General features: G+C 43.4%; 1 protein-coding gene and 1 long non-coding RNA gene across 5 annotated transcripts in view; one reads left to right on the top strand and one right to left on the bottom strand.

The window, feature by feature from the left end:
- GRIN2B (glutamate ionotropic receptor NMDA type subunit 2B) overlaps positions 1 to 22,050 on the top strand; it is a 203,443-nt gene that overhangs the window by 54,297 nt on the left and 127,096 nt on the right. The gene's annotated exons all lie outside the window — the stretch shown is intronic.
- LOC109366930 lies at positions 1,449 to 21,263 on the bottom strand. 2 transcript variants are annotated; one of them, XR_002113641.2, is made up of 3 exons: positions 20,883 to 21,263; positions 10,336 to 12,169; positions 1,449 to 6,423 (listed from the first exon to the last, which is right to left on the bottom strand). It is a non-coding gene; the product is annotated as an uncharacterized LOC109366930 (long non-coding RNA). The 2 variants fall into 2 exon arrangements; XR_002113642.2 differs by lacking the exon at positions 1,449 to 6,423 and adding an exon at positions 7,547 to 9,150.

The following is a 22,050-nucleotide window of genomic DNA, read 5'->3' as shown; positions in this document are numbered from 1 at the left end:
AACATGGCTTGGTTTGCCAAGTAAAGCTAAAGTTGGGTGGCAGAGTGGGATGCAGCAGAGGTCTTGTAAGACCCAACTGATGCTGAATTGTTGATACTTGGGAGAGGGAAAAGCCAATTAAATCAACAATTAAAAATAACAAAGCAAAGTTCCAGAGAGTTCTTGTAATTTCGGCAGATGTAACTGCAGCTTCCTCAGGTGATGTGCAATCTTTGGTGGTGCAAGCTGGAAAGATGGCTGAAAACTCAGACTTGTTGGGTTACAGAGATGGGAAGCTTCCCAAACACAAACTTTGCTTCCTTTTCAGTTCTTTTTTCTTCTTGTTGCCACTGAGATATTTTGAAACCTGTCTTCCTAGTAATGATATTATTTCAACTGCTTGCTCTGTCTGGAATGCAGAGATAGTTTCAGCAGTTGGAATGTGTAGGATTAAAAGGCTGAATTTTTTGTCATCTTATTTTGCTTGCCCCAGCCCTTGCTGTTTTAGGCCAGCATCTTCATTGTTGTGCTGCTCTTACTCTTTCATGCCTTAGTGAACATCAGGGTTGAAAACACATGGGGAAAGGGAAGAAGTGTCCACACATAACAAAGTAACAGTGATGTGTGCCTGTGTCTGCGAGATGTTACTGTGAACAGAATTTATTCTGGGAGAGTATGGAGCTTGTAAAATGGAGGGGATTTAAAAGACTTTGTTTAACATTAATAATTCTTCATTATACATGTAAATGTCGTTATGAAAGGCTTCTGGGTATTTCAGCAAAAATAATTAGAAAGAAAACTTTGGGGCAACTTTTTTAAATCAAACCAAGAGAATGAGCTGATGGCAAGAATTAATAATGATTCTCTTTCCTCCTACTCCATCCCTGCCTTCATTCCTACCGCATCCTTTCCCTTAGTCTAGAACAAACAAATAGCCTCAGAACAAAACAAGAACAAAACAAGAGCTCTCGGCGCTCTTAGCATCATCTGGTAGACTGAACCAAAAAATTCAAAGTTCTCTCTCTAAAAGGCTGGGAGAATCAAAGGGGAACTAAGGGAAAGTAACATGAAGAAACTCTCGGGCCTCTGCAGAAGTGCAAGGAATTTAAATCAGTGCTTGTAAAATGCAATGATGAATAAGACAAGTAGGTAAAATTCTTGCATGTAATACCCAAAGGCTTGAAGATCTTGCCAGAAGGGAACATTTTCTCTCCCTTGCTTTCCTTGAGAAACAATTCCCTTTAAATTGGATTGAAAAATGCAAGATGAGTCTTTATGTGTGGATTACTGCTACAGAATGACTGCCAAAACAGTCAACTACAGTGAACAAAATAGGAAATATTATTATTGCTGCAATTTCAGATCACAGAGAAAGAATTGTAGCAGCCTCTAGGAAAAAAAGGGAGACTTAGCATTTGAAGGAAACAAAATTTTAATTTTCCCAGCCACAGAGTCCCACAGGAGAGAGAGCTGGAGGGGAGGATGTGAGCTTTCAAGAAAATATGAAGTTGAGTCTGTAGTCCAGCATGTGCGCAGTATGCACGCATTTCTGTGTGGCAGAAAATGTTCCGGTGTGGCAGACTAGGTTTCTGTGCATTGATTACTTGTGTTTCTCTGGTTCTGTGGCAGATCCTTGTGGACTTCAGCGAGGATCTTCACAGACATAACAGAAACCGCTGTGCAGTCAATAGTGGGATCAGAGCCCAAAGCAGCTAAATGCTCCTAACCAAAAATGAGATGGCAACCAGAGCCTTTGGAGGGAGATGAAGTGACAGAAGCAAAATTGGAGTCCAGCTTAGAGTTCCTCTCACAAAAGCTTGTGCTGATCATTTGCTGTTTCACGTGGGATCGACATTTTAAGGAGCTTGTTTTACTTTGTTCTTTCTTTTGTACAGGCACTGGAGATTACAGAATGTGAATAGTGCATGAATGTATGCTCAGTGTTCTGGTATATATGAAATGTTTCAAATGTACAGTAGATTTCATTGAAAGGTTTCTGATGGAACAATTTTCTGCTGGAAAATGTTCATTGTACAGTATTGAAAAGTCCCCTGGGTATGCATCAGGCCTGTCACAATGGTGATGGAAATAGGGCAGATTGCTCGATCTGTACAGAGGCTGTGGCCCTGCCTGATCCCTTGCCTGTCAGCTGAGTAGGTGACAGGCTAAAAGAAATATCTTCCTGTGATCTCCCAAAATTGAATTTTTCAAGTATTTCTTTTATATTTTTGTGAAATATTTTGAAGTTTGACTTTTCATACATGATAATTTGGAGGTTTTTTTAACCTTCCAACTTTAAACAACACAGCAATGTTTTTTTGTTTTTTATTTTGTTTTGTTTCGTTTTGCTGGTTCAAGAAATGCAGCAGAATTGCTTACATATTCCCCTTCAACAAAACTCACTAGTGAAATTCCCCTCAAGCTGTTTGGAATCCTCTCTCATCAGCAAAGGAGAACCTATCACCAGCGAAACTCTTGCCTCGTTCTTGTGATCTGCAGCCTTCTCTACCTCACCACTCAGTGCATAGATGCTTCCTCCTCCTGAGGACATATGGAGATGCAGATACAGGGTGGGATATGGCAAGGGGGAAGAGCTGGATACCTACAGAAGGTATAGGGATGGGAGAGAATGGTGGAAAATATTCTGTATGGTTGCTATTTCCTGGGCTCATTCAAACCAACTCTATCTCCTTGCTGAGGACCTGTATCTCCTCTTCAGAGGGGCAGCAGTGGCTCATGGGTCTTGTAGGGGAATAAAGGGGATTTTTAAGTGCAGGATCATAGTACTGAATTTGTATTTGACAAGGAACACTGATAAGAACATAGAGCTGAAGCTGTCAGAGATCTGAGGAAGGCAGATGAGATGAGGTGGAAGGATGGGCAAAGAAGCAAAGGATTTCTATTCTGAGGACATGCATGTGATATGTCAAAGAGGGGCTGAGCTGGAGGCTTAGTGCTGATGTCCTGCATAACATAAGATGTTACACTGCGGCATTCAGAGGGAGTTTGTATGGGTCCAAGATGGCGTGTTGGCATATTTACATCTGCAAATATTTCTTAAGGAGAATAGATTAAAAAATGGATGTGTTATGAGATGGCTAGAACATGCTGCTCTCTGATCCTAGTATTATAAACTAGAGCTATGAAACAAGTGCATCCTTTTTCCATATAGATTTGTGTCCTTATGAAAGCCTGATGAGTAGCATAGTGTCTAGGAGAGGTACTTTGCTTGGACTCTGCGTGGCAATTGTCCAGGATGGTTAGAATTTTGCCTCCTGCAATTGTTCTTATCTGCAATTGGATATGTTGCGTGGCTATGAGCAGCACAGTGTCTTCTGGATCATCCTGTGAGGCAGTGTAGGTCTATTCCAAGTTACTTTGTATAGTATCTAGGGAATACAGGAGTGTAGAAATACAGCTCTGTGAGGGACGTGGCTGGTGAAATTATAACTGAGCCAGGTGTGCCTGTTAAAGGGAAGACATTCTGCAGCTCCGCATGATTGACTGAATCTGTTTCCAAAGTTTGTTCGAGGATGGCCACTCACTGTACAGTAGTATCTGCTTTTTTTTACATGACCAGAAGCTCTTGGAAAATGGAGTGATCACTAGGCCTTCCCAAGAAAACCTTGGCCATTATCAGAAATGTATTCTAAAATAGGACAAGCATAGGCAAATCCCACACAAGAGTAATGTTGATTTGTAATGTCTGCTACCTTTTGAGTGGCTTTTGGCTTGTCATTTCTGAGCTGCCTGAGAAAGTCCTTGCACAGAAGACATGTTCTCCAGGGCTTGTGGGGACATCTAACTTTAAGATGGTTTGTCAGGAGCCAGCAGTAGTCAGTTGTGTTAAAGAGATGTTCCCCTTACTCCTGCAGAGTGGCCTGTCAGTAAATGCTGAATGAAGTGGGCATCATCTAGGCTCTGAGCAACTGCTGAAGAACACATGGCAACAGGAGTAAAAGGAGCTAAGAAAACATGATGAGTAGAAGAAAGAACAGACAAAAGCCTTGCCAGAGCTTTGTCTCTGGAATTACTGGTGATGCAAGGGAAAACTTACATGGTAACTGATTCTAACCCTGCAAGTAAAATGAAAAGAGTAGGTAACTGGAGGCAACTCCTGTGCTGGAGCATGGGCTGTTCTCAGGGGTTTCAGCCATAGCATAAGGTTACGTTTGAAGAGAGTTGGGAGAGTATAGATAGAGTGATCTGGCAGCCAGTGCAAATTCAATTTGTGGTTTTGAACCACAGCATTAAAAAGACAAAAAACTCAAGAAGGCTTGTGAAAGATGAAAGGATGAAGACTCTTTCTGGTCTTTCTGTCAATCTAAGAGGTTAAGGCAGTCCCTAGTAAACAGAAAGATGATGGTAGGATGCAACAAAACTCTGTGGGTGATGGGGGAGAGATCACAAACACAGGAGTATCCATGGTTAACCTTGGATAAGTACTTTGAATTTCCCAAGTGGAGGAATCGCTAAATCCACAAACACAGCAGGTTTGGTGAGGAATCCAACATACTGCAAAAGGAGAAGTCTGCAGAAAGTGCTCTGGCCACCTTTCTGCTTCAAAGTCAGCACCCACCTGAAATGGCACAGGGAGCTCCTGTGTTGCAACAAACAATAACCATCTCAGGGCTGACATTTGAGAAAAGAGTGTAGGAACTGCAGTGCTGTGTTTTACTTGCAAACGCAATCCCAATGTAGTTAAAGAAGATACCAACATCATTAAAACTGGGCAGCTCTTTCTATCTGAAAGGATTATTTTGCAATAGCAGATGATTTTGATCTTAGTCTCAAAGCAAGTGGGATACTTCTTGAAGTGGGAGTATGTTAGTCTGATGCCAGAAAAAATGACATTAGCTTTGAAAGAAAAACTAATGGAAGGAAGTGATAAAGTAGGGAAACTCAGGACGTATGGGGGTGAGTTAGATTTTGGAGGGGAGTAAATGAACTAAAAGCATGTCTGAAAGCCCAGTGAACTTGAGAAGAAATGATTTGTTGTTCTAGAGTTAAAATCGGTTAAGATGAGATCTCTTAAAGATGCCATATGAGGATGTTTTCCAAGGATGATGGAAGCTGCCTGGCTATAGGGTAAGGTAGGAAGAGCCGAATCAGATTATGGTTCATGATCCTAGAAGATTCCCTTTTGATGTTAAGCGAAGATTAGATTAATTCAAAAAGTTTATTTGTCTGAGAATCATCAGGTGGTAAAGGGAAGTGTATAAAGCTGGACACATAGACTCTGAAAGAATAAATAAATGTTTAAAAATAGATCAGTTCCTGCTACTGCAAGAGGAGGAGTTCTAATACGGAGGGTATGAACATTTAGGTAGTGGAGATTTTGAGCTGCATTAAAACTTCATAAATCTATTATTGGAGGATCTGAGAAGCTTTATGAAGAACCAGAACCAAATGACATACTTGGAAGATTTGTTAACATAGATAGATCACAGTATCACCAATACCACCCTCACGGACAAGGAAAAAGAAGCAAGATCTTTGTGGGAAAATCTGTGTCTCATTTAGTTCAGCAGCGTGGATCTTGACAGCACTTCTAAGCAAAAATGTACAGTTAATATGAGATGAGAGACTAAAGATTATATGTGCGTAATTTAGGGATTTAAAAGAAACTTGGGAGGGGCCAAAGAGGTTTTATCCTGGGCACTGAAGAGCAGTGATATTGAAGAAGCTGCCAAAGCTTTTTCACAGACATAGCAAAGATGTAGGCCAGGTCAAGTGAAAAAGTTAATGGTACAAGAAAGTTGGCCCCTTGCAACAAAATAGCCACTCATCTTTTCATATTACCAGTGGAACAAAAATTAAACAATACAGTATGTACTTGTCCTAAGCTATTATTCTCATTTCAAGTGAACCTTATTAGAAGACACTCCAGCTAAGTAGGTGATCATGCGTACCAAATTTGGTTTTCCACAGCTGATACACCTGACATAGTAACATCTGACAATAGGCTACCTTAGCAGGCATGATTTTTAAGTATTTTGCATGGATTTTGACATGTAGCTGCAAGTTTTTTTCATCCATGATTTAACAGATGTTATTACTAAAGTAATAAAGAACAGAGTGAAAGAGATGGGAGGGGAGATGTAATTTGGTCTTAATTAAGCTCTTAAATTGCAGGATGGTATCAGTTAAGTAAGGGGTGCTCTCCGCAGGCTTTTTTGTCTAACAGATGTCAGGACTCCAGAAGTGAGGTCAAAGCCATTTGGGATTTGAAGTTTGTTATGCAGAGGGACCAAGTAAGCCAAACTGAAAAGCTCAACACATTTGAGATCTGAAAAGCTTACTTACTTCATGAAAATGTTATTATTGACATACATGCTGGAGAAGAAAAGCTACAGCTAGGCCTGGTGAAACAGGAAAACACTCTGTTTAGGAGACTGTCAGGTCAAGTGGACACATATGATGAAGATAGGTGACCTTCATGTTCTGTAATGAAATGCAAAGAATTGGTCATTTTGCTCAGCAAGGCTTCAGATGAGTTACAGCCAGGACAGGAGAAAGAGACATTGCCTCGACCACAGCATGACTGATACACCCAATGCTGCTCCACATGCAGGTCTCAAAGGGGCAAAAGCTGGTTCATCATGGGTCGCCTCAGGGAGCAATGCGATGTGCTTGTTTGGGTTGGCAGTGGACAGGTTATAAATATGCAAAATTTGATATTATCTTGATATTTGTTAATTGCTGTTATTGTGACACTTGTCTGGGAAAGGAAGATTTGAGGGCCTGTGCCTTTGATGGATGCTGAAATAAAGCCAGTTAAAACTGGTCCGTCTCCTGACCAAGGGCTCACTTTTCTCTATGCATGTCAGAAGAGAACTGCCATTTCAGAGTATATAAAGCAGCTCTCTACCATTGGTTGTGGATGATATCTATCCCACTTGGGACAAAATTTCTGAGTATGACCTGTCCTGATAACATAATATCCTTTTCAGTAATCTTTGAGAGATCAGAGTTTTGGTTGAGAAGAGACTGGATTTTTCTCCCAGTCTGGATGATGTTCCTGCCTGAAGATCTATGGTGCAGGAACATGAGCAGAAGCTTTTGCCTTTTGATCCATGTCTTGCCTTTCACTTGGTTTTCCAGTGCTTTTGCTCTGGAATTTAGACCATAATGTCCCTGTTCCAATCCCTGGATAGAGGACTGGAGCACTACAGATTCAAACTCCTCGTGATGGCCAAGGCTGTTATGGACTGACCTATTGGGATGTTGGTCTCCCAGCCTGGGGAGGTGGCTTGTTAATGTTCACAGGCTGCACCTGTTAGAGATGTTGAAATGCCAGTTCCAGGTACATGTTGCTGTGTGTTTCCTCAAGCAGTCAGCAGATACAGGGAAGAAATAGCACAGATCTTGCACACACCTGTCATGACTTTTCTCTCTTCATTTTACCCACTTTACCAAGCCCTTGTCATGACATTATTTATTTTTTTTAATATGAGCAATGGGATGGAAATCAGAAAGGAGAAAAAAAAAAAAGAAGAAAAGATAAGGGGAAACCTTTTCCACATTCCAATAGTTAAGTTCTTTCTTTTTTGAAGTCAGTGTTCCACAAAAACAAAGGCAGGTAAAAGGGCCCATTGCATGAGAATATTGGATTTCCACCTTAATATATCATCAGGCAAGATTTGACTTGTGTGAATGCAAGTTGAGGAATTTTAACTGCAGGTTTTTCTACTTCTGTGTATGGAAAAGGGGGAAGCAAGTATGCTGTTAGTATTTTTATTCCAAGCACAATTCTACATACAGTGTTCCAGGATAGAACCAAATAGGGTCCAGTTTTCCTATGCGCTACACCCTATAATTATTTGAAGCATGCAGTGAGGTCTGGGGGCTTGTAATGTGGAGGTGGGTGCAGGGGATGAGCAAGAGATGCTTCAGCCGCAGAGGGGCCTGGAGGCACAGATTCGCAGAGCGCGGTTTCCATGGCAGTGCTATGGAAACCAGGTTCTGCCGCTCACTGCTGCTCAGGGTGGAATTTCAATGCTTCACACAGCCCTGGTACCCAAGAAGTAGCAAACCTGCAAACAAAACCTCAGCAAACCTGTAGGTGCCTTATCAGAGTGCTGTTTCTCGATCAGCCCATACGCTCTGCCCACCACCCTGGGGGAGGAAAATTTGAGCAGGCCAAAATCAGCTTAGATAAAATTGGAGCTTGTTGCACACCTGTGTCCCAGCCTCCAGCTGTGCCCCTCAGAATAGTTTTGGAGGTTCAAAGAAGTTTGGTCAGCTCTAGGATCTTTGATCTGCTGTTATCTCTGTGCTGCTAAAAGCAGCTTGGGAGCTGAGTGGATGCATCACAAAGAGTGGGGATGCAGAGGGCTGCTGAAAAACCAAAGCAAGAAAAGATCCCTTTTGCTCTTGGCTCATCTTTGAACCGCTTGGTTTTCCAATGCCTCAGTTTGGCTGTCTGTAGAACGGAAATGATTATGATATGTATTTACTTCTCTAGGGGACAAACAAGTTTGGCCTCGCTGGTGAGTGCAAACAAACACTTGGAGGATTTGGCTTACTGTGAAACGTAGTTGGTTAGTGTTTGTAAAGTAGTTGGAGGCACTTTGATGAAAGTGGTTTGAAAACTGCCAAATTTTGCCACTTTCCAGAACAACAGTCTGTAAACAGTTGTACTTTAAGCATATAAAGGCCTTACTCTCATGGTCTCCTCTACTCTGTATTTCTCCTGGAGGACGAAGCATTGACACGGTGGTGCTGTAGCACACAGGCTGGAATGTAGCCATTTTATAATATCAGTACTGTGCGAGATGTCTGAAATACAAAAACATCCCTTGCATAGGGGGGAGGAGGAAAACAGCAAAAAGAGTTGATCTTTGATTTTACAGCCTTTCAGTGCTGGATGACAGCGCTGAAATCTGGTCATCGGTCATCGGTTTAGCTTAAACTTAAAATTTGCCTATGATTTGCCTGGGATGGTGGTGAACATGTTACTGTGTCCACATATCCTTTGACTAGGGCGTTCAATCAGAAAAGGACATAGGATATAAACTCCTATCCTCTCTTGTTCCATTTCTGTATCAGCAACATCAGGAACTCCTGGCTGGCACCTCCTAGAGAAGGGCAGGATCCTGGAAGCATGCTGGTGGCATCCTGCTGCCCTCCATGAGCTCTTCCTTCAGCCACTCAGGCAATTATGGCATACTGTGATGGGTCAGAAGCACAGCACATGCCTGCACTGAGGCAGTGGTTTTTGTGTGTGTACCTCCTATGTAACAGAAATGCTCACAGCAGCCTATGACAGCATGGATGTGCAAAGTCATAACCCCATGGTTTGTGATGCTGCATGGTACTAGGGAGGAAGCAGGGAGGGAAAGAAATGCAGTGCTGGAAGCCCCACACGTGAGTCCCCTGATCTGCCTGTTGCCCAGGGGAGTGCTCCCAGCCTGGCTGCATTCCCTTAGTACTCAAAGTGAGCCAGGCAGGGGAGGCACAGCACCTCACAGCCTTGGAGGGCTGTCAGGGTGATGGTAATAGTAAGCGATAACTTGCTGCAAGAGCTGCTAGCCTTATAAATACCAAGCCTACGGCTGTAACAACAGAATGGGCCTTAGTCATATGTTGTGGGGAGGATTTTGGAGAATCCTTGGGGGCTCCTGGTTGCATTGTCAGAGTAGCACCCCCTGCGTGCCAGTGATGTGAGCATAGCCAGGGCTATGCCTTACCCCAGGAGCTGCCTTCCCTTGGGAATCAGCTGTCCCTCTCCCCCTGCAGAGAAATTGTCTTCTGCTTAATAAACGTCTGCTTGTAATATTCTGAAACAAGGAGGCTAATCAAAGGCCCTGTTCCGTGGAATAGGGATGCTAAGTGACAAGATTAATTTCAGTAATCAAGCAGCTTAATTTGGACTTTTTTTTTCCCCTTCTCTTTTCCGTTGCTAATGGAAATTGAGGCAAATCTCATTTTGGAAAGAAACTCCTTCCCTGCCTGGTAGCACCACTCTCCAGTTCTGGAAATGGTTGCATAGGGATGGGAGGAGGGAGAAGAGAGGACTGGGAAAGGGTCACAAAGGACAGTGTCCGGGAAGGTGTATGGTCTGCTATTGCTGATGTTTCTCAACCATCTTCCTTCTGGAAAGCTCCCAAAGTGTTTTATAGGCTGCACTGCAAAGGCTCCAGTCAGCACTGAAATGCAGTCATCTTGTCTGGATTGCAGCAAGCCTTTGGAAGGACATGGAAATCTGACAGTTTAGGAGAGGGCAGGTGAGCAGGTAGCTGTGATAGCACTGAAGGGAAATGGTTAGATGGAAGCCTGTGCAATGGGATGGGACTCAGCTGAAATACACCTGTGGCTGGAAGGTCTCACTCTAGTAATTAAAAAAGAATTAACCTTCATCGTCCAGTGAAGCAGAGCATTGAGGGCCCTTTTCCTCACTCAGCTGGGTGCTGCCCGCACAACTTCCTGCTGCACTGGAGCGCAGTGTTCTCCCTCTGCCCACCACTGTCTCGCTGCCCCTGGCCTCCCCATGGGACTCACTGATCTCTGATGTCACAGTGAGCTGAAGGCATTTGTCCCTGAGCGACTGGGGAACCTCTGCACTGCCCCTACTCCAGTGATGGGGTGATAGAGAAGACTGGGAGAACACCCCAGAAATGTGCTTGGTGCTGAGGCAGGAAGATCTAGGTCCCTGCTGCTGCTGCCTCTTGAGGAGACCCTCTGCCATCAGTTGAGACAGGGAACAGTTCCCCAGGGGACGTTGCAAAGCTTAGGACTGGGTAAAGCCCTGGGAGTTTGTTATCTGGGGGCAGTTTTGTGCTGACCTGAAGGGTTAGGTGTGTGTGTGGGCAGGCGGGAGAGGACAGTCTAATAATAGCTATTTACTCATTCCGACGCCTGTGATCTGAGGAAGCCTGGACAGGCACCCAGTGGTGTGTGACAGAGCCCTCCAGAGCAAGCCGAGTGGGTTTAAGGGAATGACGTCCTTGCCTGAGGCAGTGAGGTTTCAGGTCTGGCAGCTTTCCATGCCAGCCTCTCCGATCCCCCCATCAGTGCTCCTCCGGCGCTGGCACCTCTCTCATGCCCCCCTTCCCTTTCCCTCTCTGCGGGGAGCATCTTTAACTTGGCTATACCTCCTGCTGTCTTTTGGCTATTGATTTTTTGGAGACAATTTGTGACGTTCCTGACCCCCCTTCCTTTCCTTCTCCTCCTTCCCTTCTCCCTCTCCCTCCCGCTGACTTGTTATTATGTACTGCAGCTGCCCGGAGGATTTTAAATAGACCCATAATCGCACAGCAGCTCCTCTTGGAAGTTTAAATATAACCTCCTTGTTAATCTCGCGTGTGGCAGCAACGCAGCACCTGGGGAAGGGAGTAATGGACAAGTGCTAACCCACAGCTATACATGACGACCAGGAAGGCTCACCATTTTTTTCTTCATGCCCTCTGCCTCGAAATTATCAAGAAATTGCCTTGTTTGTTTTAAACAGAATATCTCTAAGGCTGGCACAAGATGTCAAATGGATGATTTTTGCAGCACAGAATTCTTAATAGCCATCCCAGCACAAATGAAAGCGGCCCGCAGCCACCTCCCATTATGTCCCCAGCTGCAAGAAAGTCCCACTGGGAGGCAGAGTGCAGCTCAGACCTTATCCACTCTTTGCTTTCCTGCAGAAGCATGCACATAGGACTGACGGAGGTGTTTTGGACAGATGGGGTATCAATTATCAATAGGTAGCTGGGCAAAGATCTTGCACTTGGGTTTTTATTCTCAAAATGGCAATGGGCTCTTCTCAACCTCATTTTTAGCTCTCCAAATAACTAAATTACCCCTCGGACTGGAGTGTGGTTTGCTGAACATCATAGTTCGGTGACACTACAGAAGAGATCACAATTAATAATGGATTTTCCCAAAGGACCTGTTCTAAAAGGGCAAATCTAATGCTCACCAGCCCATTAAATGTGCTGAGACACTTTCAAACAGTAACTGTTGCCTGTTGCTTTAAGCTAATAAGATCCCTACTCTTCCTGCATCCCAAATGCAGCCATCTTCTTGTAAAGAGGGATGGGATGTGCACAAGGGATGCTGTCCTAATTCGTTCTTGTGCTGCAGTTTGTTGGATGGAGGATTTATCTGTCCAGAGATGTGGGCTATGTGTCCTCTAGTCTGCTGAGCTAGTATGCACCAGGAAGGTTGTTTCGTTTCTTCTCTACTTTAGTTTCCTCTTCTAGTAAAAAAAAAAAAAAAAAAAAAAAAAGGGGACACTGACATTTGATTTATTTTGAACAGTGCTATAGAAAAACTGAGTATTATTATCTAAATACCGAGAATAAAAAAAAAATAGTACTATTGATGCTAAATTATCCATCCATTTAATAATCCAGCCATAGTAATTTCTAGAGCTAGGGGACTAATTCACAACACATAATTTATTCAGTGAATTTAGCTTCTTTTTTAGGCTCATGGAATATCAATTGTGCAGATCATAATTTCCTCAAATTTATTTGAACTTACTCAGTGAACTTTTTGGAAAATATTTACTCTGTGGATTGATACAGGCTGCATTACTTAATTATGGTTGGTCAGAGAGCTCTATTTGGTATTGTTTCTGTTCCCTTGTTGAATGAGCACACAAGGACTTCTGCCTTGAATACTTGCATATGAACATGGAAGATGTACTGCAAGTTTTTGCACATTTCCATTCATGAATATGCAGGTAGAACTTGTATACAGGAGCACTGATGGCAAACAAACACAGACAAGCTGGGTCTAAGCAATTTTACATTAAAAATATGAATGAAAAACTTTGAAGGGCCTAAATTACTAGGACAAAAGTCTAATTTTACACCAAAGTAACTTGGTCCTTGGTAAATGGCAATAATGGTGTGTTGAGTAAGAACCCAATAATTTACCTCTTTGCTTCTTTTGCTGCTCAGTGCCATGATTTCCTATAGTAATATAGTACCCAGCCTGGATCTGTTTTACATGAAGACGGTTTTTTATTATTATTATTTTTTAACTGGCTGTATTCATGTGATACCCACTGTAAGTATGGTTATGTGCCTGCCTGAATGGGGGATCTGATTGTCTTGTTTTGACAAGTTACTCATTTCTGACCTGAATCCCCTGCTCTCACCTCTCACATCAGAAATGAGATGAAGTGTAGTCTCCTTCTGAATCTGAAGCTTTCTAAACCTGAGAATGTTAAACATTTCCAAATTTCTGGCTCTGGCTTATGGTTGTAGGAGTGTGAAGAATTAGGTTCATGAGGACATTTATGCCTGCTTATGAGTAGTATAATCAATGCAAAGTGGAATGTGGAACATGTAGGAAGAATGGATAGCTTTGACAACTATGGTAATAGAAATGGCTTGAAAAGCACTAGTGTGAAATCCAAAGACATGCAAGTAGAAGGATCTACAGTGCTTGGTTTGGAGTCACATGGTGGAACCTATCTAGATCTGAAGGATTTGAGCAGAGAAAACTGTTCAGAGAGTGAAGCACTAACATACTTCTATTTCTTTTAACTGGTCTGGGTGACTTTGCACAGTCTGCTGGCCTGTGTGGGAAAACTCTTTTTTGCTCCTATTAATTGATCCCCAAAACAATGTGATAGTCAGTTGGAAGTAAATGAAGAAGAAAAAAAGTGGAAGTGTTATTTACTGGTGTGATGACTGAGCTTTCAATATGAGACATCAGCATAAAAGGCAATTATGCTTCTAGGGGCCAGGCAGGATATTCCCTGCCAAGGCAGAGAAGTATCAGTATCAATATGAAAGGTTCTACTGCAGGTAGTAGGAGTGCTCTTTAACTCAAAGAGCAACTGCATATTAACTGGTCAGGAACAGGCTCCAGCAGAAAGTCATCAGTACAGAGTGATTCTGCCCCAACTTCCAAACAGTGCAGGGAAAGCAGGGAACCTAACTTCTCTTCAGCAAAAACATGAAAGGTTCCTGAAAAGAGTAATATGGTGAGATTGACTGGAAGAGCAGGGCTTGGACATCCTTTCCAGACTGCTGTTCCTTAAAGGACTTTAATTCACTTTAGTTCAATTTTCTTCTAAGGGTTGCTTTAATTTGGAAGAACTGTGTCCATTCAAGGCTAATGTGATTTAATGAATACATGCTAAACTCACAACTTTAGTTAATTTGGATTAATGTTCTCAATCATTCCTCTGTAGAAAACCCTTAAGACATATGGTAGAAATGGTCAAGAAATCACAAGCACTTCAGTCCTGCTCATGATTGAGCTCTAAGATGGCAGGGACCTTTTCTGAGTGCTGGAGGCCTGGAGAAACATTTGGCCATGGCCAGTGCATTTCTCCCTGCTTTACCCTCAGGTCCCAGGCTCAGATTTCCTGGGCCTTGAGAAGCACAGGAGCTGAATGAGCTGTGGATGCCACATGGGTCACTGCCAGAAGGACGCGATGGTGGTCGGTGTGTCAGCATGAGGATTTAGTGGTACACAGCACAGCCATGAAGGCACTGTGCTGCCGCAGCTCTGTGCGTTGCCATGGGAACAAAGTTGGATTCGTAATCAGGAAGCACATTAATGTGGACGTGAACATGCCGTCTGCTGTCCTCTTGGCCTCTTGCTTCCCGAGGCCTGGCTCGGTCACTGCTGGGAGAGGAGCTGCTAGGGAGGGAATCCATTGGGCTGAGGGACACAGGAGAAGGGTCCCAGGTGGGTCTGAGAGAGTGCAGTTGAAATGTTTCCTGCTCCTCATGGAGTGGAGAGTAACCTCTGCTGAGGTGGAGGGGGCACAAGGAGCCTGAGAAGCTGGCAGCAGGTATATGTGCTGTGGCAGCTGCAGTGGGAAACATCCTGAGATATTGGGCGCCCAAGTGGAGTACATTGCTGTATGGCACGATTTAAGCACTTGAGCAACACTAGCTGGCTAACTTGAGGGGTGTTAAAATCATGCCATCACAAATTTAGCTAAGGGGCTGTACCAGCACCACTCTTCATCTTTATGGATCCAAGCTAATACTTCTACAGGGTACTGATGTTTTGTGAGGGCTACTAGGCTGACCAGGCTTAGCTCTAGCATCTCTGACATGGAACTGTGGCATTACACAGTCCAGGCATGCCTAGAAAGCATGCCTGGAGAGCTCTGGAAATGTGAGGATGCTGTTAGGAAGTTGAAACAATTATACAGTGTGATAAAAACCAGCTTATGCAGATATGGGGGAGCAAACAGATCCTGCCAAGCATATATCCTCTGCATTGAGTATATCTACTAATAAGAAGTTGCTAAATGAAAATCTTTCCAGTTGTAATACCTAACCCATTCAATACCTGGAATGGAACACTTCAGGGAGAAACTAGAAGCTATAGCAAAATTTCTTGGTGCTTCAAGAAGCAGTAGTCTCATTTCAGAGTTCATAAGGAATGAACAATGCTGTTAAACTCTGAGGTGGTGGTTTGGTGCAAGCTGTAGGCTGGAAAGGGCAGTCCACTCATAGTCCTGAAAAATTCCTTACCAAGATTCACCTTGAATGGGATGGTTTGCATCGTCTGTCCACATCCCAGAAAGAGGGATTGTGAGCAGCCTGCTTAAAGTCTTCCTGCTGTTTCTATCTGAAATGTTCATCTTTACTTTAGATGATGAACTGTTGGGCAGCATCGCTTTGTGCTTTTGAAATGTTGCTGTCAGTGTGCCTGGAGGACTGAGGTCTTTCTCTGTTGATGTCCAGCTCACACAATTGACCTTGTGTAAGGAAGTAAACTGCTCTGTTTAGAGGAGCCCTGAGAAGGACTGAGTCCAAAGCCAGGAGGGCTTGTATGATTTATCTCTGCTGAAACAGATTTGCTGGTGCTAATGGAGTGAAGTATAAGTCTTCTGTGGATCCAAGAATTTGCTTGCTGCATAGCAGTGAAATAGGAGAATACGTAATGGGCTGTGCAAAGTCTCACACAGCAGGAAGATCTGAAGGGGAACTCGTGCCCCTCATAAAGGAGATTTAGGACTCTCAGCCATCTATATGTGGATGGAATTTGTATGTTATAAAGCATACAAATGCATAAAAATGTTGCATTTTCTTTCTTCCTTGGATATCCTAGGAATGTAATAGAATGACGGATTCCATAGGAAAGAAGGCTGAGAAGGAATATCAGCGTTTCCCCACTGATAAATAGAGGGGTTGTACCTATAACCTACTGCTGCATGCATGAGGAGGCTGACCACACTCTCATTTCCACCTATAGAGAAGATTAGACTTTGAAGTTGGTAGGATTAGCCTGATGAGTGAGAGAAGAAAGAGATCTATTAGCAGCTCTGAGAGTAGAATCATAGAATCATTTAGGTTGGAAGAGGTCCTTAAGGTCATCAAGTTCAACCATTCACCTAGAGCAACAAGTCCATCACCAAACCATGTTCCTAACTGCCACATATCTTAAATACCTCCGGAGAAGGCAACTCCACCACTTGCCTGGGCAGTCTATTCTAATACTTGACCTATTCTAATGCTTGCTTCTGTGAAAAAACTTCCCAATGTCTAATCTAAGCTTCCACTACTGCATCTTGAAACTGTCAACTTATTGCTTGTCACCTGAGAAAAGTGGCTGAATTTCCTGCAACATTTCTTCAGATAGTTGTAGAGAGTGATGAGGTCTCCCCTAAGTTTCCTCTTCTCCAAACTGAACAATGCTAGTTTCCTCAGCTCATGTCTTGCTTTCTAGCCCTTTCACCCACTTTGCTGCACTCTTCTGTACATAACTGATCAACTCAATACTCATTTCTTGGAGAGAGGGACCCAAACTGAACACAATAATGGAGCTGTGGTTTCGCCATTGAGAACAATCAATTCCCTGATTCTGCTGGCCACACTACTTCTGATCCAGGCCAGGCTGCCACTGGCCTTCTTGGCCACCTGGGCACACTGCTGGCTCATGTTCAGATGGCAATTACTGGAAAACAAAGCAAAAGCAGCTGGACAAACCAATTAGCTGTAGAGCACTGGACTGATATCTCCCATGCTAGGTACTTTGTTCACCAAGTGTACTCATTCTGCACAGCTACATGTGCTGAAGAGTGGTGGTGGTGATGAATATACATACTTCTTTGTTTCTTCCACTCTTAGCACATAGAAAAGAAGGATGACCTCTGAGATGACGGGTGCACAGCTGCTGCTGCAAGCTCCTGCCTGGTGCAGATGGGTGCATAGTGTAGGGATGCACATATTCTACATCTGTCAAGATAATGAAGAGGTTGAGTTTCTTGCACTAGCCACCAGACTTGAAGGAAAGGGTTTTCAGCTGAATACTTCTCGGGAAGCAGATATTCAGAGGTTTTGCATGAAAAGGAGAAAAGGCACTTCTTCATAATGTGCAGGAAGCTCAGAAAGGATACCCTGAAATTAGATGACCATAAAAGATGAATCCTGAAGAACAGTACTTTGTTGGGTAGAATAAAGTCTATTAAATGCATGTCTGTGTTCCTTTTCCCCATAATTTGAAGGCATTAAGCTCTCTTCACCTGGGGTGTGGCCAGGCTGTGTAGTGAAGCAGCCTGCATAATCCTTGGCTTCTCTCTGACAGTACTAACCAGAGGCTTAATTAACTGTGAATGCACATGTGGTGATGTAAATGCTAATTCTCAGTAAGGCAAGACTGCGCCATCACCTCATTTCATAGGAATCACTGTGAAATGGTAATCCACTCCAGGCGCTTCTGGCCTGAGTTGAAGTGGAACAGGCACACTGGATATGAGGCAATTTACCTATCTTGAGCTATCATGCATGTGAGTTGCCTACGTGCATGTGCCCATGTTTCCCTCTCTCTCTATACCTGCATGCCCTAGAGAACCTACCTGGAGGCGGCTCTGTACAGGACGAGGGGAAATAATGAGACAGAATGAGACAAAGTAGAAGGAAAAGACAAAGCATCACAGCCAACGGCTCTTCGCTTGCAGGAGGTGCATTGCTGGATGTGGCTTTTTCTTTCCCTTCTCATATCCTTATTCATCTTTTATCACAGGCCCTAGCCGGGCAATGTTCAAACTGAATTGCTCGTTTCTCCCCAGCTTACTGTAGCTCCTGCTGATGCTTCCATCTACTTCCCACTCCCCTGTTGTGCTGGAGTGTGTCGTTAAGAAAGAGGACAGACAACAGGAGACGCAAGAAAACAAGATGCATTGGCTTTGCCTTTGAATCAGTCAAAGAATTATTTCTGTACTTTACACGTCTCACCCTGGCTTTCATTCTCACAGATGCTTTTGTTACTTTTATTATTAACGGTCAGCAGAAGCAAATTCTTTTGCTGCTCCATCAATCCTTTTCTCTGCTGTGCTGAACTTCAACAGAAACGTCATTGCCTTGTGTGCATGTGTGATCTTGAAAAAGATATGGCAGTTGAAGCCCAGCCTCGGTTTTGTTTAAAGTACAAAACCTAATATAAATAGAAAAACTTAAAGCGCAAAAGGAACACCTTATTTATTACACTGCTGTTTTTGAGTTATGTCAAAGGCATATTGAATACATAGGTGGCACCTTCTATTAATATGCAGGTAAGTTTTTTTAATAAAAAAAAAGACTATTCAATTACTTGTGCTCTGGCACAGAGCTAAGCTGACTGGAAACGAGCTCACTGATGTTTGTTGCCCAAGAGAAGAGAAAAAGAGAAATGCAGAACTGAAACTCACAGTGTCCTTATTGCAAAGTCAGATGGACTGATTCCCTCGCTAAATCCTCTTCATTGAACTATGAAGAGCATCAATGTTCATCTGCTTAGAGCATGGAGATGGATAAAATGGCCCTTCCAGCACCAATCACTGTAGCAACTGTGAATATGAAGTGTTTCTGGAACTGTTGGAAGATCGCAAGCTTTACCTCTGCAGATCTCCTGTGATCCACTCTTTTACAAATAATGAAATTTCCATTCACTGGAGTTCAGAAATGGCTTTTCCTAAAATAACTGGTTTGTGACAATTTCTGTCTCACTGTCATAACAGCAAATAGTTGTTAATCATCAGGACAAAGAAAAGGAATTAAAGAGCTGTGATTCCAAAACAAAATAATAGGAAGCAGTAATTCAGCACGTGTGAATCTGGCAGAACATCCTGTAAGTGTTAGGATGGATGTGTGTGCATGCAGGAGACTTCATATATTTATCTGAGAAGCTGTAGGAAATCTCCTAGTGAAGTTCTGAGACTTAATAGATGGGAGCTCAAGCAGAACATTTAGAGAGGGAGATTCCCTCCTTTCTAATATCTGTGTAAATAACTCCATGTGCTTTATTGGTCTCAAAGTCTACACAGCGGGTAGGAGGAGAATCAATAATTATTTAAAACTTTGTGAATCAATTAGATGAGCAAGACAGGCATGACAGCAGATTTCTGTCACAGATGCTCACTGCTCACTGGATGACTAGGAAGGAGAACTAGACAGGGAGAAGATAGGTACTGCCATGCTTTCATCCATCCTAGAGCACAAGAGGTAAGTGTCTCTAGCCACAACCTATGCTGATGGGGATCAGGCCTTCACGCATTACAAAAGGGACTGGCATATTTAAATGCATACTGCTTGTTAAACTAAGGATTCTTACTCTTTAGTGATACTGTTGCTTTTTGAAACAGGGTTTGAATTCAGAGTCCAAGTCAAGTATGGTTCAGGAATTCACCTCTGGTTTTCACTTTTTTAAGCTTAGAGGCTGCCCAGGAAGGTGATGGAGTCACGGTCACCAGAGGTTTTCAAGAAAAAAATAGATGTTGCATTGAGCAACGTGGTTCAGTGGTATGGTGGTGATGGGTTGATGGTTGGACTAGATGATCTTACTGGTCATTCCAACCTTAATGATTCTATGATTCTATTCGAGAGTTTTCATCTAGATATAAAACCAGAAGGACTGCCACCGCAGGATTGGAACTAATTAGCTCTCCTCCTATACTGGACATAAAGTGTCCGCTCAGTGCTAATACATGGATGCCTTAGAGCTGTCTCAGGGCTTCTCGTTGCCTGCTGCGGACATGCACCTGATGTGCTAATGAAGCAGCTGCTTGCCAGTAGGATGTCTGAACAAAAGTTGACCAGGATACTGTTTCTTCATTTATGCCCAGGCTCTTTTTATACTATCTTGGCAGCATGAGGAAGGTGATAAAAACCCTCTTAAAACACACCATACGGAGCTGGCTTTTTTGTCTCGTGCATGGCTGGGTTTGACATTCCAGCCACTGGTGTAAAACACAAGTTGGAGTGAGCTGGAATGAATCATGCTGGGGGGAGTTCAGGGCAGGGAGGGGATGTTCTCTGAGCAAGTGGCACCTCCTTACCGAAGTGTTAGGATCTAATTTGGAGCATGCAGTGAAAGGTAGAGTAGATCCTCATTGTCTCAGAAACCTGCATTAAATGGATGAATGATTACTCCCAAGCTAAGTAAGAGAAAAGGTGGGCTGGGAGTCCAGCTCCCTTCTTCCTGCCTCTCAGGGCAGCCTCAAGGCAGGAAGCCAGTGACCTTGGCTAACCAAATAAACCTTGCTGTATGTGTGGGATTGAATTCCCAGGTAAGAAAAGTGCACGAATACAGGGAAATAAAAACAGGGAATCAAAGGAACATATATAGTCCTTGTGTCCCTCTCCCATCATGGTAGAAAATGGTGCCAAGGAGTATAGAGGCAGTCAAGAACTACCTGGAGGAGGAGGCCTGGGAGTGCAGAGGGATGAAGGGATGTCTTGATTTCTGCGAGAAAGAGGCAGTGTCTTTTCTTTGTAGATTTGGGGTTGAGTACCTCAGAGTCTTCCAGACTCCTTCCATTTCAGAAGCCTTAGATCACACCTTTCACTCTGTGTTGGGGGAAAGTGAAGGTGTTGATTGGCCTTTGTCCCTTTTGAGAGGGAACAGAGCTCTTCCTGGTCATGCAGGTTAGAGCGGAGTAAGAACAAAAGGAGTACTATTTTACCAAGATCTTATCTCCGAGGAGCCTCAAAAATTGCCCATTTCCTTACCTCAAAGACAATGAAAGACCAATCACAATCACACAGGTGAGCATCCCTAAGATGTCCCTGCAGGCTCCCGTTGGTCAACCAGCACAAGAGGTCCAGGTAGGTACCCTGTCAGGACTCCTCTTCCTGAGCATCTCTGTTGTCCCAGCAGGCTACCAGAGAAAGTGAGGTGGGTGGATGGAGGTAACAAAGCCCAGCTCCAGCCATGACAGCAGACCAGTGGACGTGTCATACTCTGTACAGTACTGCAGGGAGCAATGCAGTGCCATCCTCATGGCTGCCAGCATCCAGAATCAGCTCTAAGGAGCTTATAGCCATGGCTATATTACGTGTGTGTGGTTGCTAGGGAAACACTGGTTCTGAACTGGAACCAAAGCGGTGAGGGCTGGAATTCTTTTTTTTTTTTTCCTCTCTCTCTGACTCTGTCTCTTTTTTCTTTTTTCTTTTTTTTTAAACATTTAGAACCTTGACTATGTCTCTCCTAAAGAAGAGACAGCTAGGTATGGGGCAACGGAAAATTTGCAGTCGCTGTAATTTAGTCAGATCTCAACTCTTGATTTTGCCTCCATTTTATAAAGGCTGAAGATTTTTACTCCTTCTTAGCTTAAGGAGGCTAAAGGGCACATCTACACAAGCTATACTTTCAACTGCTTGCTCACACTGCACTCTGACCTAACAAAGGCAAGCCAGCTCTGATCCAAAAGGTGTGTAAACTATTTTGGACACTAAAAAATGATCTAAAATGGTTAACAAGGACAGTCTCTAAGAAAAGATCAAGTCCTGATCAACATTACCTTATACTGACTACTTTACTTTGGCTGTGGTCTGTCCAGCTCAGAGCATGGGCACAGCTGACTTCACTGTCCATAAAGGCTGAGTAGACCTTGGCTTTATCAGTGCTGCAGGTGGTACTTGTGAGGACACAGAGGAACCAACAGATTTTCCTGCTAAAATTACTGCTTAAATAAGCAATGCAGAATTTGTGAGAAAGGAAAGCATCAGTACTTCATGATTGATAAAAAGAATGAAGGCCCTCACAGACACACTGTGGGTACAGTACACAGCTGGGCTGCTGTGAGAGGAGACCTTCATCTCCTGAGAGGCTCAAATGGCATTGCGCACATGCTGAACTTTCAGGGCTTATCTAAATAGTCTCTGTGAACCTTTGGAG

This window comes from Meleagris gallopavo, chromosome 1, assembly GCF_000146605.3.
Source record: "Meleagris gallopavo isolate NT-WF06-2002-E0010 breed Aviagen turkey brand Nicholas breeding stock chromosome 1, Turkey_5.1, whole genome shotgun sequence".
Taxonomy (NCBI): Eukaryota; Metazoa; Chordata; class Aves; order Galliformes; family Phasianidae; genus Meleagris; species Meleagris gallopavo.
The sequence above is the reverse complement of the archived record's forward strand: the minus strand, read 5'-3'. Positions and strand labels throughout refer to the sequence as shown.